An 18,851-nucleotide genomic window follows, 5' to 3' on the forward strand; every position below is an offset into this window, starting at 1 on the left:
TGGCTCCCCACATGGATGTGTACTGAGTACACTCCTGTACTCTCTGTACACATACAATTGTACACCAACTCATCTCTCCAACGCCATCATCAAATTTGCTGACGACACCATCTTGGTAGGGCTCATCTCAGGCGGGGACGAGTCTGCATACAGAGATGAGGTTGGTAACCTGTCAGCATGGTGTTCTGCTAACAACCTCTCACTGAACACCACATAAACAAAAGAGCTCATCCTGGACTTCCGTAAACACAGCACAGAGCTGGCCCCTCTTGGCTGCCCCCCCCCCCGATCATCAACAGGGACTGCGTTGAAAGGGTCCACAGCAGCAGACAGGAGAGCTCAGCAGAGAGTGATCGACAGAGCTCAGAGGATCACTGGTTGCTCTCTACCCTCCCTGGACAATATTGCCAGCTCACGATTCACTCATGATGCACATTGTGAAGGACTCATCCCACCCTGGTCCTCACTTCTTCAACCTGCTGCCCTCAGGCCGGCGCTACAGGTCACATAAAGCCAGGACGAATAGGCTCAGAGACATTTTCTTCCCCAGAGCCATCAGCACAAATACTCTTCACCATAAAACCCACTGACTTTAAATCTATTGTATCTCAAGGAGTTATTATTGTAGCGGCCATATGCCTTGTCATGTGTTTTTTGTAATAGTTTTTATTTTGACGTTCACCGCTGTGTGTCATGTGAGGATAGCGTATCATTTTATTTTGTATTTAGGCACCTGTGCACCTGTTCACTGGCAGGGAGAGGGGCAGGCATGGGAGAGCACAATTTTTGTTGACCGCATCGCTAGATAGAAACATTGCTCTCTTTACGCACTATAGCACTTTAACTCTCACCGGCTGCGCACTGCACGGTGGCGGTTTTAGATAGGCGTTTTAACTTTGTATTTGAACTTTTAACAAAGAAATAAAGGACATCAAAGAAGAGACAAGTGTTTGCGCGTCAGCTATTGAACTCCCACGAAGGCCTCTCGGTGGCACTTAGCTTGTAGCCACCACATTTCTTGTCAACAAAAAACGTGTAGTTTTAGAAGCCCGACAAGTTTGCCTGTTATCACGTTTACCTGGATTAAGCCGAAACACGGATCATTATCAGCTGACTGGAAACGGCTGTGGATTTGTGGACCGACAACTCCTTCAAGCACAGACAGCCAAGCAAACTCCAGACCGGTAGGACTGTATTTAATCCACTCATTTATCGCTGTGTATTGGAAAACGCAGTCGAAGATTCAGTGCGGCTTCCATTGGGGAAGACGGCCGCTCGTTGTAGTTTGCTGCTTGACGCTGGACTGTGCGCTGCTGAAGTTGAATGTTATGTTTGGAAATGTGAATGGGCTATTGCTACGTGCTTGAAACGTGAATGGGCTACTGGCAAAACTGAAGTGTGAAACTTGTTGAGGCTACGGCTACACTGCAAACACTGAACTGTTGAATGTCGCAATATGAGTGAAAAAGGTGAAGCTATGGCTCTGGGTGAAGCCAACGAAAACCCTGTTGTTGACGGTCAGTCTAAACGTGAAGTAAAACCAACTGAAAAAGCTTTGGTACTAAAAATAGAAACATTACAAAGGGATCGCAAGAAAAAAGTAAATAAAATCAAAGATTTGATTCCCTCCATCAAAGAGCTCATGAAACGAGATGAAAATGTCACAGTGGTGAAAACAAACTTTGAAACACTAAAACACCTGTATAACTCTGCGATCGCTCTGCAAGATTCAATAACCCCTTTATTGCCACCCGAAGTGAAAGATACCCAAAATGAATGGTTCTCAAGTGTCAAAGGCTACACGAGTGCATTTAAAGAGGATGTAACAAAATGGTTAAATGAATGTGGAACAAATATGGACGCTGAAACAATGCCTGTGAGTCTTACTGAACAAAATGGTGCTAGTCAAATTCAAAGTGAACCAGAAAAGACTACTGAAATATATGCAGAGCTACAGGATGAGTTGCAACCCTCTGACAGTATATCCAATGTATCAATCCGGCCGTCTAATGTGTCCAGCACCTCTCAAGTCCGTCTCAAAGCCGAAGCTAGACTGGCATCATTGCAGGCCAGACAGGAACGGATGCAACAAAAACACGAACTGGAAGAGGAAGAGGAGCGGATAAGGAGACGGAAGGAAAAATTAAACTTGGACGAGGAGATTGCAGCACACATGGCTGAAGTGAAAGTGTTGAAGGCCGCCAGTGTGACCAGTAGAACCTCTAAACGCTTAAAGGCTAAGGAGTCCCATGTCAGTAAGCCTAAAGTGAACACTCTGAATGCAGATGCAACGTCATTCTTTCCCAGAGCATCAGAACCAATAAAAGGGCCTGTACAAATGCCAAACTTCAATGGTGACCCAGCTGTAAGGCCTAAGGCCAGAGGAGCCAACAGTGTCACTCGAGCGCAGTTCCCTACTGTACAGCAACTCAAACCTGGAGCCAATTCTATCCCCGTTTCTCTAGGCCAGTCACAAAGCAGGACACAAAATGCACAAAGCACTGGAAGTCTTTCAACCAACTGTGACAACAGCACTGCTCTGGACATCATGAAAAAACAAAATGAAATTACAACTTTACTCATGCAACAGCAGCAACTTTCATTTCTACCCAAGAGAGACATTCAAGTTTTTGATAGATATCCACTGCAGTACCACTCTTTTATGAGAGCATTTGAAAATGGTGTGGAGAGCAAGTCCAGCAGTAACAGTGACTGTTTATATTTTCTAGAACAATTCACTAGAGGGCGTCCTCGAGACCTGAAGCTGCATGCACGCTAATCCTGACATAGGATATGCCCAAGCAAAGGCCCTGTTGCAAGAACACTTTGGTGACGAGCAAAGAATTTCCACAGCATACATGGATAAGGCTTTGGCATGGCCTCCAATCAAATCAGAGGATGTCAAGATGCTCCAAGATTACAGCTTGTTTCTTGGAGGTTGCTGTAATATGATGAACGATGTGCAGTACATGTACGAATTGGACATGCCAGCGAACATGCTCACAGTCGTCAAAAAGTTGCCATACAAGTTGAGAGATCGTTGGTGAACAGTGGACTGTGATATACAAGAGCGACGTCACCACAGAGCTAGTTTTAATGACCTTGTTCATTACATTGAAAAGCAAACAAAGATTTTAACCGACCCTGTGTTTGGGAACATTCAAGATGCTTCACCAACCAAAGGCGTGAGCAGAACCAGTTTTATCTCCCGACCCAACAAGAGCAGCTTTGCAACAAGCATGAATACTGTTGGAAGGAGCACAGGAGTATCGGCATGGACTTGAGCCAATGGCCCATCCAATAAGACTTGTCTGTTTTGTGGCGCTGGACACTCATTGGACGTGTGCCCCCAACTGAAGAAAATGGCCCACAGAGAAAAGATTGCGTTTTTAAAGGAAAACGGAGTTTGCTTTGGTTGTCTGTGCACCGGACATATCAGCAAGGACTGCAGAAGGCGTTTGTCCTGCGAGTCATGTGGTTCAAGACACCCAACAATGCTCCACATACAGGGAAAGGCCATCAGCTGTGAGCAGAACTGTCGTGTCTAGTGGCTTGACTGGGGCTGGCAGCAGTGATTGCAAGCTCCCGATTGTGCCAGTGCAGATTAAGACTGCAAAGGGCAACAAGATTCTCACCACTCATGCCTTTTTGGATCAAGGTAGCACTGCTGTCTTCTGCACTGAGAATCTGATGAACAAACTTCACATGTTTGGAAAAAGGAGACGTATCCTGTTACGCACAATGAGTCAAGAGAAGGTGGTTGACAGCTATGTGGTCACTGGCTTGGAGGTGGCAGCTTTAGACAGTGACCAGTTCTGTCAACTTCCATATGTCTATACACAGCAGAGAATGCCAATCAGTAGAAGCCACATTCCACATCAAAGTGACATTGAAAGATGGCCTCAATTGCGACATGTTCATCTGCCAGAACTTGATTCAGAAGTGGAATTGTTGGTAGGCACCAATGTGCAAAAGGCCATGGAACCCTTAGAAGTGATCCACAGCGTGGATGATGGACTGTATGCCATCAAGACACTCCTTGGTTGGACTATCAATGGTCCACTAGGTGGAGACTGTGATGAGCTTGGTGCTGCAACAGTCAATAGAATATCTGTTGTGAATCTGGACGAGCTTTGGCAGCAGTAGTTTAAGAGTGATTTTCCAGAATGCAACTATGACGAACAACCTGGCATGTCAAGAGAAGATGAGAAATTCATGAAGCTGGCAGAAGATTCTGCAAAGTTGGTGGATGGCCACTACCAGATTGCACTTCCTTTGTAAAACAGTCAAGTGAGAATGCCGAACAACAGGAAGGTTGCAGAGCAGCGTGCTATGAACCTACTCAGGAGACTCAAGAAAGACTCCTCATTTCAGGAACAGTACACATGCTTCATGAATAACATTATCACAAAGGGATATGCAGAGCAAGTACCTGCAGAACAGCTGGCTCGTGAAGATGGGAGACTTTGGTATATCCTGCATCATGGGGTTTACCACCCTCGAAAGGGGAAAATTCGTGTGGTCTTTGACTGCGGGGCCACGTTCCAGTCAATGTCTCTCAATGCCCAGCTCCTGCAGGGGCCAGACCTCACTAGCTCACTAGTGGGTGTGATGACCAGATTCAGAAAGCAGCCAGTAGTGATCATGGCAGATATCGAATCCATGTTTCACCAAGTGAGAGTACCACCTGAAGATGTGGATCTGCTGAGGTTTATGTGGTGGCCTCAAGGTGACCTCACACATGAACTGGTCGAGTTTAGAATGAATGTACATCTTTTTGGTGCAACTTCATCACCCAGTTGTGCTAACTTTGCATTGAGAAAATGTGCTGAAGACAATGCACACAGTTTCCCACGAGACACGATTGATAAAGTTTTAAACTGTTTTTATGTCGATGATTACCTGGCAGGAGCAGCCAGTGAGAAAGAAGCCGTGCAACTGCAGAAAGAGTTGGTGTCTCTGTGTTCCAAAGATGGCTTCAAGTTGACCAAATGGATGAGCAATCGGCGTGCTGTGATGGATGCAATACCAGAAGAGCAAAGGGCCAAGGACATGAAGGATTTGGACTTGGACCATTATATACTTCCTGTGGAGAGAGTGTTGGGGGTACAGTGGTGCATTCAATCTGACTCCTTCAAGTTTAAGATGGTGGTGCAAGAAAGACCCCTGACAAGAAGGGGCATCCTTTCCACTGTGAGTTCCATCTATGACCCTTTGGGCATCCTGAGTCCTGTTGTCCTTACTGCTAAAATCCTTCTGCAACAGCTGTGTAAGAAAGGGCAATACCGCCGTCTGCTGTACAGGAATGGACTCTCTGGCTGGAAGAGCTTAGCCAATTGGAGCAATTCCTAGTCACACGGTGCTTGAAACCACCAGACTTTGGTGAAGTGACTACTGCACAGTTGCATCATTTCACAGACGCAAGTGAAGAGGGATATGGTGTTGTGACTTACCTGCTCTCACAGAATGCTCAATCGCAGCTGCATAGTGCCTTTGTCATGGGAAAATCCAGGGTAGCCCCCTTGAAGTCAATCACCATACCACGAATGGAGCTTACAGCAGCTACCATGGCAAGCCGTATGGACACTTTCTTGAAAGGAGAGTTGCAAATGCCACTGAAACCATCTATGTTTTGCACTGATAGCACATCGGTACTCAAGTACATTAAAAATGAAACTTCAAGATTCCCCCTTGAGCTGTCACCTTATCGTGGTGGGGGGGTTTGCGTGCCCCAATGAGTCTGGGAGCTATGTTGTCTGGGGCTTTAAGCCCCTGGTAGGGTCACCCATGGCAAACAGATCCTAGATGAGGGACCAGACAAAGAACAGCTCACAAAAACCCCTATGATGATCAAAGAAAATGGACACCGTGTTCCCTTGCCCGGACGTGGGTCACCGGGGCCTACCCCTGGAGCCAGGCCCAGGGGTGGGGCCCGACGGCAAGCGCCTGGTGGCCGAGTCTGTGCCCGTGGGGCTCGGTCGGGCACAGCCCGAAGGAACGACACGGTCCCCCTTCCGACAGGCTCACCACCTGTGGGAGGGGCCATGGGGGTCGGGTGCAGTGTGAGCTGGGCGGCAGCCGAAGGCAGGGACCTTGGCGGTCTGATCCTCGGCTACTGAAGCTGGCTCTTGGGACGTGGAACGTCACCTCTCTGCTGGGGAAGGAGCCTGAGCTGATGCGCGAGGCTGAGCGGTTCCGGCTAGATATAGTCGGACTCACCTCAACGCATGGCTTGGGCTCCGGAACCAGCCTCCTCGAGAGGGGTTGGACTCTCTTCCACTCTGGAGTTGCCCGCGGTGAGAGGCGTAGAGCAGGTGTGGGCATACTTATTGCCCCCCGGCTGTGCGCCTGTACATTGGGGTTCACCCCGGTAGACGAGAGGGTAGCCTCCCTCCGCCTTAGGGTGGGGGGACGGGTCCTGACTGTTGTTTGTGCTTATGCACCGAACGGCAGTTCAGAGTACCCACCCTTTTTGGAGTCCCTGGAGGAGGCACTGGAGAGTGCTCCTCCGGGAGACTCCCTCGTCCTGCTGGGGGACTTCAATGCTCACGTGGGCAATGACAGTGAGACCTGGAGGGGCGTGATTGGGAGGAACGGCCCCCCCGATCTGAATCAGAGTGGTGTTTTGTTGTTGGACTTCTGTGCTCGTCACGGACTGTCCATAACGAACACCATGTTCAGGCATAAGGGTGTCCATATGTGCACTTGGCACCAGGACACCCTAGGCCGCAGCTCGATGATCGACTTTGTAGTCGTATCGTCGGACTTGCGGCCGTATGTCCTGGACACTCGGGTGAAGAGAGGGGCGGAGCTGTCAACTGATCACCACCTGGTGGTGAGTTGGCTCCGCTGGTGGGGGAGGAAGCCGGTCAGACCTGGCAGGCCCAAACGTATTGTGAGGGTCTGTTGGGAACGGCTGGCGGAATCCCCTGTAAGGAGGAGTTTCAACTCCCACCTCCGGCAGAGCTTCAACCATGTCCCGGGGGAGGTGGGGGACATTGAGCCCGAATGGGCCATGTTCCGTGCCTCCATTGTTGAGGCGGCCGACCGGAGCTGTGGCCGTAAGGTGGTCGGTGCCTGTCGTGGCGGCAATCCCCGAACCCGCTGGTGGACCCCAGTGGTGAGGGAGGCCGTCAAGCTGAAGAAAGAGTCCTATTGGGCCTTTTTGGCCAGAGGGACTCTGGATGCAGCTGATGGGTACCGACAGGCCAAGCGGAACGCAGCCTCGGCGGTTGCTGAGGCAAAAACTCGGGCTTGGGAGGAGTTCGGGGAGGCCATGGAGAACGACTTCCGGACGGCCTCGAGGAGATTCTGGTCCACCATCCGGCGGCTCAGAGGGGGGAAGCGATGCACCGTCAACACCGTGTATGGTGAGGGCGGGGCTCTGCTGACTTCAACTAGGGACGTCGTGAGTCGGTGGGGGGAATACTTCGAGGGCCTCCTCAATCCTACCGACACGCCTTCCGATGAGGAAGCAGAGTTGGGGAGCTCGGACGTGGGGCCTCCCATTTCTGGGGCTGAGGTTGCCGAGGTGGTCAAAAAACTCCTCGGTGGCAAGGCCCCGGGGGTGGATGAGGTCCGTCCTGAGTTCCTCAAGGCTCTGGATGTTGTAGGGCTGTCTTGGTTGACACGCCTCTGCAGCATCGTGTGGACATCGGGGGCAGTGCCTCTGGACTGGCAGATCGGGGTGGTGGTTCCCCTCTTTAAAAAGGGGGACCGGAGGGTGTGTTCCAACTATAGGGGGATCACACTCCTCAGCCTCCCTGGTAAGGTCTTTTCGGGGGTACTGGAGAGGAGGATCCGCCGGATAGTCGAATCTCGGATTCAGGAGGTGCAGTGTGGTTTTCGTCCTGGGCGTGGAACAGTGGACCAGCTCTATACCCTCCGCAGGATCCTGGAGGGAGCATGGGAGTTTGCCCAACCGGTCTACATGTGTTTTGTGGACTTGGAGAAGGCATTCGACCGTGTCCCTCGGGGACTCTTGTGGGGGGTGCTCCGGGAGTATGGAGTGCCGGACTCCTTGATATGGGCTGTCCGGTCTCTGTATGACCGGTGTCAGAGTTTGGTCCGCATTGCCGGCAGTAAGTCGGACATGTTTCCTGTGAGGGTTGGACTCCGTCAGGGCTGCCCTTTGTCACCGATTCTGTTCATAATTTTTATGGACAGAATTTCTAGGCGCAGCCAGGGCGTTGAGGGGGTCCGGTTTGGCGACCTCAGAACCGGGTCTCTGCTTTTTACGGACGATTTGGTTCTGTTGGCGTCGTCAGGCCGTGACCTCCAGCGCTCACTGGAGCGGTTTGTAGCCGAGTGTGAAGCGGCTGGGGTGACCATCAGCACCTCCAAGTCTGAGACCATGGTCTTCGGCCGGAAAAGGGTGGAATGCTCTCTCCAGGTCGGGAATGAGATCCTTCCCCAAGTGGAGGAGTTCAAGTATCTCGGGGTCTTGTTCACGAGTGAGGGACGAATGGAGCAGGAGATTGACAGACGGATCGGTGCGGCGTCTGCAGTGATGCGGGCTCTGCACCGGCCCGTCGTGGTGAAGAAGGAGCTGAGCCAGAAGGCGAAGCTCTCGATTTACCGGTCAATCTATGTTCCTACCCTCACCTATGGTCACGAGCTGTGGGTAGTGACCGAAAGAACGAGATCGCGAATACAAGCGGCCAAAATGAGTTTCCTCCGCAGGGTGTCTGGGCTCTCTCTTAGAGATAGGGTGAGAAGCTCGGTCATCCGGGAGGGGCTCGGAGTAGAACCGCTGCTGCTCCGCATCGAGAGGAGTCAGATGAGGTGGCTCGGGCATCTGGTGAGAATGCCTCCTGGACGCCTCCCCGGTGAGGTGTTCCGGGCCCGTCCCACTGGGAGGAGGCCCCGGGGAAGACCCAGGACACGTTGGAGAGACTATGTTTCTCGGCTGGCCTGGGAACGCCTCGGGGTCCCCCAAGAAGAGCTGGAGGAAGTGGCCGGGGACAGGGACGTCTGGGTCTCTTTGCTTAAGCTGCTGCCCCCGTGACCCGATCCCCGGACCAGCGGAAGATAATGGATGGATGGATTCCGTACCTTTGTTGCTAATAGAGTCTCTGAAATCCTGAAAGCATCACAAGTATGTCAATGGAGGTATGTTAACACCACGATCAATCCAGCTGATCTGGCTCTGTCTCGCTGTCAGAGAAAGAAGCAAATGCACTTGAATGAACAGAGCCTTCCAGTTTCAGACGGTGATCCAGAGTCCTTCCAGGACAATACGTTCAGGGGTCTGCTAACAGTGGATGAGCTACAGAATGCAGAAATGGCGATCATTATGTTTAGCCAAAAACAAAAGTTTGCACAAGAGTTTGAAAGCCTGGAGAATGGAAGAAGTGTCGGCAAGAACAGCCCTCTTTTCAGACTTTGTCCCGTCTTGACGGATGGAGTTCTGAGAGTTGGCGGCCGATTAAGCAGAGCAGACATGTCTGATGATGTCAAGCATCCACTAATACTGGCCAAAGACTTCCACATCTCTGATCTTCTCCTTCGGCACATTCATGAGGAAGTGGGTCATGGTGGACGCAACTATATGTTGTCAGCACTTCGACAAAAGTATTGGATTACTTGCGCTACTACAGCTATTAGGAGAGTCCTTTCCAAATGTGTAGTTTGCCGTAGATTGCAAGCGGCTCCAGGATGTCAACAAATGTCAGATCTACCTGAGGACCGTGTGTCTCCAGATGAACCTCCCTTCACAAGAGTTGGGGTGGATTACTTCGGGCCCTTCGAGGTAAGGAGCAGAAGAAGCATCGTGAAGAGATACGGAGTGATCTTTACCTGTTTAGCACTGAGAGCTGTCCACATTGAAGTTGTATTGTCATTGGATACAGATTCATTCATCAATGCATTAAGGCACTTCATAGCCAGACGTGGACAAGTCATGGAAATCCGCTCTGACAACGGAACAAACTTTGTAAGAGCAGAGCGTGAGTTAAGGCAAGCTATTGAAGGCTGGAATCATGAACAGATCAGTAACATTCTGCTGAAGAAAAACATCAAATGGAGTTTCAATCCCCCCCGCGGGCTCGCACCATGGAGGTGCTTGGGAGAGATTGATCAGATCTGTGTGTAAGGTTCTCAACTCCACACTACGATCACAGAACCAGACTTTGAAGAACCTGGACGAAGAAGGTTTCCATACACTCCTCTGTGAGGTGGAATCAATTCTCAATGAGCGCCCACTCACTAACGCTTCAGTTGATCCTCAAGATTTGGAAGTTCTAACACCCAATCACCTGTTGCTATTGAAGAACTCTCCATCTTTACCACCAGGAGTGTTTGAGAAAGATGATCTGTACACTCGCCGGCGCTGGAAGCAAGTTCAGTATATGTCAGACCTGTTCTGGAAGCGGTGGGTTCAGGAGTACCTGCCACAGTTACAGGAACGCCAAAGGTGGACAAGCACAAAGCGCAACTTCACAGTTGGAGACATTGTCCTTGTAGTCGACCAGGCTGCACCTCGTAACTCTTGGATTATGGGTAGAGTCATTCAGACCTTCCCGGACAGAAAGGGCCTGGTCCGAAGACTCCAGATCAAGACCAAGACAGGCTGTCTGGACAGGCCTGTAACCAAGATTTGCCTGTTGCATCAAGCAGAAGCCTGAAGATTTAGTTTTGACTGACACAGACTGACCATACTTACGGACGGAGGGTGGTGGTACAGACCACTCTGACGGGCTATGTGCTTGAACCTCTGGCTCCGACTGACTTGTTAGGTTTCAAGAAGGCAGCATCCTGCATACATGATTTACATGGACATTTGAGTGTTTGAGCATATATTAGTAATTACGTAGTGGTAACATAGTGGTAATTATTACGTAGTAATATGGGGTAATAATTAGGGGCTGGGGATGTAGCGGCCATATGCCTTGTCATGTGTTTTTTGTAATAGTTTTTATTTTGACGTTCACCGCGGTGTGTCACGTGAGGGTAGCGTATCATTTAGTTTTGTATTTAGGCACCTGTGCACCTGTTCACTGGCAGGGAGAGGGGCAGGCATGGGAGAGCACAATTTTTGTTGACCGCATCGCTAGATAGAAACATTGCTCTCTTTACGCACTATAGCACTTTAACTCTCACCGGCTGCGCACTGCACGGTGGCGGTTTTAGATAGGCGTTTTAACTTTGTATTTGAACTTTTAACAACGAATAAAGGACATCAAAGAAGAGACAAGTGTTTGCACGTCAGCTATTGAACTCCCACGGAGGCCTCTCGGTGGCCTCTCGGTGGCACTTAGCTTGTAGCCATCACAATTATTCTTTGCAAAAGGTACTCGAGGGGGGGGGGACGCTCATTGGCTCTTTAGCGCCCCCTACAATACTTAAAAATGGTCCCCAAATTGGGGTTAGTTTTGCGGGGGACGACAAAATTCGGTACAGTCATTCATCACGCCCAGACGCACAAAAAAGTCTCATGCCGCCATGGTCCCACGTCCACAGGAAGGCGGCCATTTTGGATGTAAAGTGCGTTTTGGTGCCATTTTTGGCCAATTCCATGCCTTGCATATGATCGAACTCGTCCTACAAATTTAATGCTACAAGCTTCAAACTCTGCCAGGTTACTCTTAAGACATGAGAGGCTGAGGCCTTTATCATCTTCGCAAGGTCTTGAAACTTGGCACACACGTCTCCGGAGACCCTTCCAGAGACGCTCTCCGTCGCTTGCGTCCGTTGGCCAAAATTCCTATCTATCGATGAGACGGAGACTCGCGGAGACCGCAAGGGTTGTGATTGGTTGGCTAACAACATAATTTCCAGAATTACTTTTCCGGTTTAGCGCCATCCTCTCAGAACAACAACACTGCCATTTTTGAAAGAGTTTACTGTGTGCCGGTCAACATTTGGTCAAAATTATTTGCATTTCAATATCAATAAGCTTCCAACTCCAACAACAGTCTTTCTCTCTCGGTCGCCATCATTCACTGTGAGGAGTGGAACCGGAAGTGAACAATCAATCAACGACTTTCACGACAGACATCGCGAGATTGGGAGGTGAATTGCCTTGCGTATCCGACACCCCGACGGAGAACTTCGAAAGGACGGACGACGGAGACGGATAGCGATGGAGAAGCATACTGAGGCCTTTATCATCATCGCAAGGTCTTGAGACTTGGCACACACGTCCACCCTGACGAACTCATACGTATGTAAAGGGTATCGTGTGTGGGTGGAGCAAAATGGCTGAGTGGCGCCCCCTAGAAATTTTCAAAAACCCCTCCGCATTGGGGTTATTATGTGCTCGTACGTATGCAGAGGGTATCGTGCATGTGGGCAGAGCTGCGCGACTACGGCGTCCAGCGCGTGCCCCGACGTGCGCACAGGCTCTGTCCCGCTCAAGGCTGCTTGCAGCTTTAATTCTACTTCTTATTTTATTGTTGTATTTCTTTTGTACATATGTGGCACCAAACGGAGCAGCACTCCTACTTTCATTGTATGCATGTCATTCAATGACAATAAAGGTTTTCTATTTCTATTATGTTTGTGAAGGGATCATATGTCTGATTCTGTTTTCAGCTTGTTCAGCCGCCTCTTGATGAGCAAAAACATCTATTAACTCAACCGATTTTATTTATATAGCTCAAAATCACAATAAATGTCATCTAAGGCTATTCAAATGCAGCAAATGCCAAATGGGAAACTATGGCGTCGGAATTACTGATTTAAACTTTTGTTTGTTTGGCGGTCACAAAGAGAAAAAATAGGAAAGTAAGAAAAATCATCAGAAGACAATAAAGAATAATAAATTAGGAAGGACACAAGGTAGTAAACTCAAGCAGAGGGGTGTTGAAGCCCAGGAAAGCATGTAAAGAAACTGAGCATTGATGTGTGGTTCAAATTTTTAACAGGCAGAGAAAGACTTATATCTGATAGCCCTCACCCCTGTGAAATAGTAGTGGAATAGAAAACAAGAACAAAAATCCTACTAAATGTATTATAAAATAATATGAATGGAGATTTTCCCCTCTGCTCTTGTTTTATATTCACACATCAAAACACCAGAACAAAGTGGAAGGTAATAATGCAGGTATACAGAAAGAAATTGGTATAGCAGGACAGTGGTTGTAGAGCTGATAGGCAAAAATAGGCAAAAGGATGTGTGGGTTGCTTCAGCATTAAAATTTGTATCTTGTCTTTAGCTACTTTCCAAAAAAATCTAACCAATTATCTATAACCTAATGACAACATAACAAAACATTTTATTTTAGATAATGGAAAGTGACTCGGGGCTGCACGGTGGTGTGGTGGTTAGCACCTTCGCCTCACCCTTGCGAGAGGGTTCTAGGTTGGGGCCTTTCTGTGTGGAGTTTGCATGTTCTCCCTGTGTATGCGTGGGTTCTCTCCGGGTACTCCGGCTTCCTCCCACTGTCCAAAAACATGCATGTTAGGTTAACTGGTGACTCTAAAATTGTCCTTAGGAGTGAGTGTGAGCATGTGTGTGGTTGTTTGTCTCGTCTGTCTCTGTGTGGCCCTATGATGGACTGGCGCCTGTCCAGAGTTTACCCTGCCTCTTGCCCATTGACCGCTGGGATAGGCTCCAGCCCCCCCCCCCACAACCCGGCCGACAGGTACTTAAGGTTTCCAAGTAGAACATCGTCTAAAACATTAAACTGCTCCCACTGCCTTGCATTCTTCCCATAACCCATCCTGGTGAGATTTATTCCTGATGTATGTGACACACACTTGTTGGGGCCTGCCATAGCATTGCATGGCAAGGCACCTATTACTATTCCGTTGGCAAAAGTCTATGGGATTTAACATTGAAAACGTGTCTCTTTATTTATAGGTAGGTAGGCTATATTTATTCTTCCGTCCACATTGATGCGGGTCCTATGGGCCCGCACATCTCAACAATATATATATCAAAACTACCGGCTCGATGAGTTTTCGCGGGCTATTACTTTTATTGAAGATTGGAGTTACCATGGCAACGTAATAAGCAAAAAACAGCCCCCCAAAGCCCCCCTAGGAATAAACAGGGGGATGACCTGGAAAAATCATTAAAAACCCAATATTTTGAGCAGTTACTGTGTCATCATGCATTAACCTAGAAACGCCATTCAAATGTCAGTTTGTAGATACGTCCGTGCTGTGTTCAGAAGTGAAGACGCCACGTCGATACCTGCTACGGATTTCCCACAGAATGCCTCCAAGCAACCCAAAGTTTTGGCCAAAATCTGCAAAATTTGAATTTTTAGAGCACAACTGCCATTTCATTATATTAGAGTGTGGGAAGAGCAAGAGTTCTGACCTCATTCATTTCATTTTTCAAATTCGATTCATTTTCGAATCGCCCTCACGCTTACAAATATCGCTCCAATGCCATTATGTACTGTCGTAATATTGGCAGGCATGTTGGGATTCATAAAATGTTTTCATATTTCATCTAGGGCTGACCGTTTGCTCTCAGAGCCCCTCAAAGACCTCAAATCCCCATTTTAATTCATCCAATTCTCAGAATCTCAGCAGCTCCTGCAGGCCTTCTTTCTCTCATCCGTACTTTCACTGTGAATGTCCTACAGATCTGAAACGCGGGAATATTGAAGTCCAAAGGCGTCCCTCGCTCATTCTGCGAGAATTTTTTCCGTAGCTCTTACGGTTTCCGAATAGGAAGCATCTGTTCGTAGAGGTTTTTTGGCTCTGAGAAGCCTGAGTCTCATATAATTAGTGTAGCAGCAGCTGGGGCAGCTTAACTGTCAGTTAATTGAATTGAATTGTTTATTGAATTGTTTATTGATCCACATCAGCTATCACATCCACAGACGAGCGCTGTTCTACCTGTGGTCAAGTTACAAATTGCATTGTCCTTTTTATAAACATGCATTAAGCAGCATACAACACTTTAAGTCATTTTTAGACATTAACATGCATTTATACAGCATACAACACAAAAACTAAAATAAAATAAAAATAAAAATAAAAATAAAAGAGGAGATAAAGATCATAACTTGATATAAGTTGGTTATATTCAGTTCTGATCAACTTATAGCCACAGTACCCTTATGTACCTTGAGATCCACGTAGCCTCTTTTAAAAGAGGAATAAAAACAAAGAACAATCATGTAACACCTTGTGTAAACAAGTACAATTTCAATTTGATTTTAAAGGCCATCTTACTTGTTTCATTTACCAAAAAACGTGGTAAAGAATTCCATGCTACCATTGCTCTGTAATGCAATGTTCTCTGTCCAGCCCGTGTTCTATAAGCAGGCAACAAAAATCTCCTCTCTGATGACTGCCGTGTAAAGTATTCATGTCTATCACAGAAAAACATTAAACTATTAAATAAATTAACAGGATTCTTTGTTGTTATTATGTTTCTCACAATATTAACGAGAGAGTAGTGTAACCTACTTTTAACTGGTAACCAATTTAATTTATTCAGCATCTCACATACTCTAGTTCTGTATGAGCAGTTCAGCACAATACGAGCAGCTTTGTTTTGAGCTACCTGTAGCCTATTAAGATTGTTTTCAGATGTATTGGACCATGCGACTGTGCAGTAATCCAGCTGAGATAGGACTAAGGCTTGCATTAATTGTTTAACCAAGCCTCCTGGTAAATATGGCCTACAATATCTAATTGCAGCCATCCCTCTACCCATTTTCTTAACCATTTCATCTACCTGGTTTGTCCAGGACAATCGACTGTCAATCAGCACACCAAGTAGCTTTACTTCTGTGACCTGTGCTATTTCTTTGTCATCTAGTTTTAATTTCAATTTTGGCTCTACTCTCCCTCCCCGTTTAGAGCATAATACTATGCATTTTGTTTTTTCTATATTAAGAACCAATTTATTTAAATTAACCCATTTTTTAATCAGTACAAGCTCTTCATTTAGAATCTTTTCAAGATCTGTTGATGTTAATGCTGCCGAATGAATGGTTGAGTCATCTGCATACATTGCAATGGAGGCATGGTTTAAAATTAAAGGTAAATCATTTGTAAATATTGAAAATAAAAGTGGCCCTAAGCAACTCCCTTGTGGGACTCCACAGTTCATAACCCTCATTTCTGAAAAACCGCCATTAAAGTATACACAGTATTTCCTATTTGTGAGGTAACTATTGATCCAGGCAACAGAACCCCTATCGAAACCATAACAGTGTAGTTTATTCACTAATAAACTGTGATCAAGAATATCAAAAGCAGCACTGAAATCTAATAAAACAGAACCAACTAACTTACCTGCATCTATTTCTTTTAACCATTCATCGGTCATTTGGGTTAGTGCAGTAGCTGTGGAGTGCCCCTTCCTGTATGCATGTTGATGAGCTGTGTTCAGGTCATTTACATAGAAATAGTTTTGTATTTGCTCATATACAATTCTTTCCATGATTTTGCTTAGAATGGGTAGAATGCTTATTGGTCTACTGTTTTTCCCTGAAAAATTGAGGGAGATTAATTACCATAGAAACAAGGCTATTAGTGGCCCAGCCAGTCCTTTGCCGATTTAAAGGGACAGTTTGCCTCTTTAAAGGGACAGTTCACCGCTTTAAAGGGGCAGTTCGCCGCTTTAAAGGGACAGTTCGCCTCTTTAAAGGGACAGTTGGCCACTTTAAAGGGACAGTTCGCCTCTTTAAAGAGACAGTTCGCCGCTTTAAATTTTTAAATTTAAACGCCTTTGATGCCGTTTAGGCTTGAATGTTTCTTCTTTAGGCCTTGCGAACCATTCCTGAGCAGCCGTGATTGGTTGAGCGATACGCACACTTTGGCAGGCCCCTTATAAATTTTTTCAGAAATTTTCTAGTTATTCTGGTTATTCACATGATGTTAGAAAAAAAAGTGATTAATAAGACCAAGCCCATTACTTTCATTGTTCTATGATCCTGTTCTCATGCCCAAAAGAAACACACTGCCCTATTGCACTGTACATGCTTTCTATGGGTTCACATGGTCCAGCACGGGCAACCTAACCCACCTGCAGCCATGCAGACTTATCCGCAACAAAGTGCAGTCAACTGTGTGTTCTGACACCATTATAATAAGATTGTCCTGTTTCCAAAAAAGACCCCATTTATGCAAACAATAGCAAACTATAAATGACCTTTAATTATGTTTGGGTTGATGTTTGATGAATTTTTTTCATCCTAACCAAGTAGTTTTTATTTCTAACTATAACCAAGTGATGTTATTACCAGGAAGTGATAAAGTTTGCTTGTAACATGTTTTTGTGTTCAAGTGTAACCAAGGCAATCAGCAAACTGAGGTGATGGTCACATTAAAAAAGAATGTAAGTAAGTCATTTTGATTTCTAACCGTAACAAATGCCCTATTTGGTAACTTGGATTCAATTTTGTTCCTCTCTGAGGATTACATGGTGAGATTTCAAAGAATTTTTGGTAAACTGATCAACAAGTCATATATAGTGCATCTTAGCTTTATCTGTCAAGTAGTTTCATGATATTTCATTCAACACCAAAACTATAATAATGTTATCAAAGGAAAGAAATGTGGCTACAAAAAGAAGGCTGAATTTCAAATTTCAAGTTTATGTTCATTAATTCCCATTTAAGCTGCTTAACGGTATATTCAAAAAGTTATTCAGGCTGCCATTGGCTTCTGTCACTTACTGTACCCTATCTATTTAAGATCATATGGTGTATTGTAAACTTTGTTTTACCTTCTTAAATCTACAAATGCTCCATCGTTAGCCTACCAGTGAATCCAAGTCCAAAGTGCTTTGTATCTTAGAGTAAATCCTGTATTTAGACTGGCTGAGCTTCACCAAGCATGCCAAATCCCTTAACCGGTAATAATGTTCTTACTGGTGTTCCCGTGAGAATGCTGGGTAAACACTGAGATTCTTTGGCTGCTACATGGGTAAAGTGAATCCCTCAGAAACAGGCCCACTGCTTGTAATGGACCCCTAGTTTTATTTCTCTAGTGGACGTACAGTATTAAAGTCGCTTTTGTATGTAAATCCTAAATGTTAAGAAAAAACCTTCCTCATAAAAAAAGTTAAAATGGCTACAGGACCTTTAGAAAAATAAATATGATCTTATAACATGACAAAAATCTGAGTGACATGGACATCTTACAGACTTTTTATTGTTCTAAAATAATTCTGATAATTATCATAAAGGTTGCTGATTGCATGAGATGAGATCTGATATCCAAGAAAAAAAAAAAGACTGCTTCAAATAACAAAACACACTTTTATTGCCTGCAGTGGTTCAACAGTAGTTAGTGTAGTAGATGTGTTGAAGGGAGCAGCCACTTCATTCTCACCAAACAAAATCTGTATTTTATAATAAAAAAAGGATCTGAGATAAAATGAGCAGAGCTGAAATATGTTGTTGACCATGTAAGTCCCATCCTGTTTGAAAGTGTTTCCTGTCTGAATCTTCACTGACCTTTCAAAGCAGATGTCATTTTTCAGCCACTTTAATCTACAGAGATCAAAGACGGAATGCTTTCACTCAACATTGCAGGTGGTCACACACACCTGCCAGATAGACAAAAACAAAAGTGGTTGTACATGAACAACATCAGTGATATGTAAAATACATAAGAATTTCAAATCCAAACATGCAAATTCATGTTCTCATGAATGAAGAGGACATTACTGAATCATTTTTTCTACTGGTCAGAAAACTCGCTAACATCTAAATTCAGACCAAACCACTGATCTTCAGACTGGCAGAAAACTGTTTCTCCTGAGCCATAACTGCAGTACAATGGAAAAGTGCCCAATTGGCATTGAGGGGAACACATGATTTGGATTCACAACCTTATTTTCAATAAGAGTACTGAGCTCAACAATGGAAGAGTAGTAATGCCTCACTTTTTCAATGCCACACATTTACAATAAATGTGTGTTTCTTTAGAAA

The sequence above is a fragment of the Odontesthes bonariensis genome, chromosome 19, assembly GCF_027942865.1.
Source record: "Odontesthes bonariensis isolate fOdoBon6 chromosome 19, fOdoBon6.hap1, whole genome shotgun sequence".
NCBI classification, from domain to species: Eukaryota; Metazoa; Chordata; class Actinopteri; order Atheriniformes; family Atherinopsidae; genus Odontesthes; species Odontesthes bonariensis.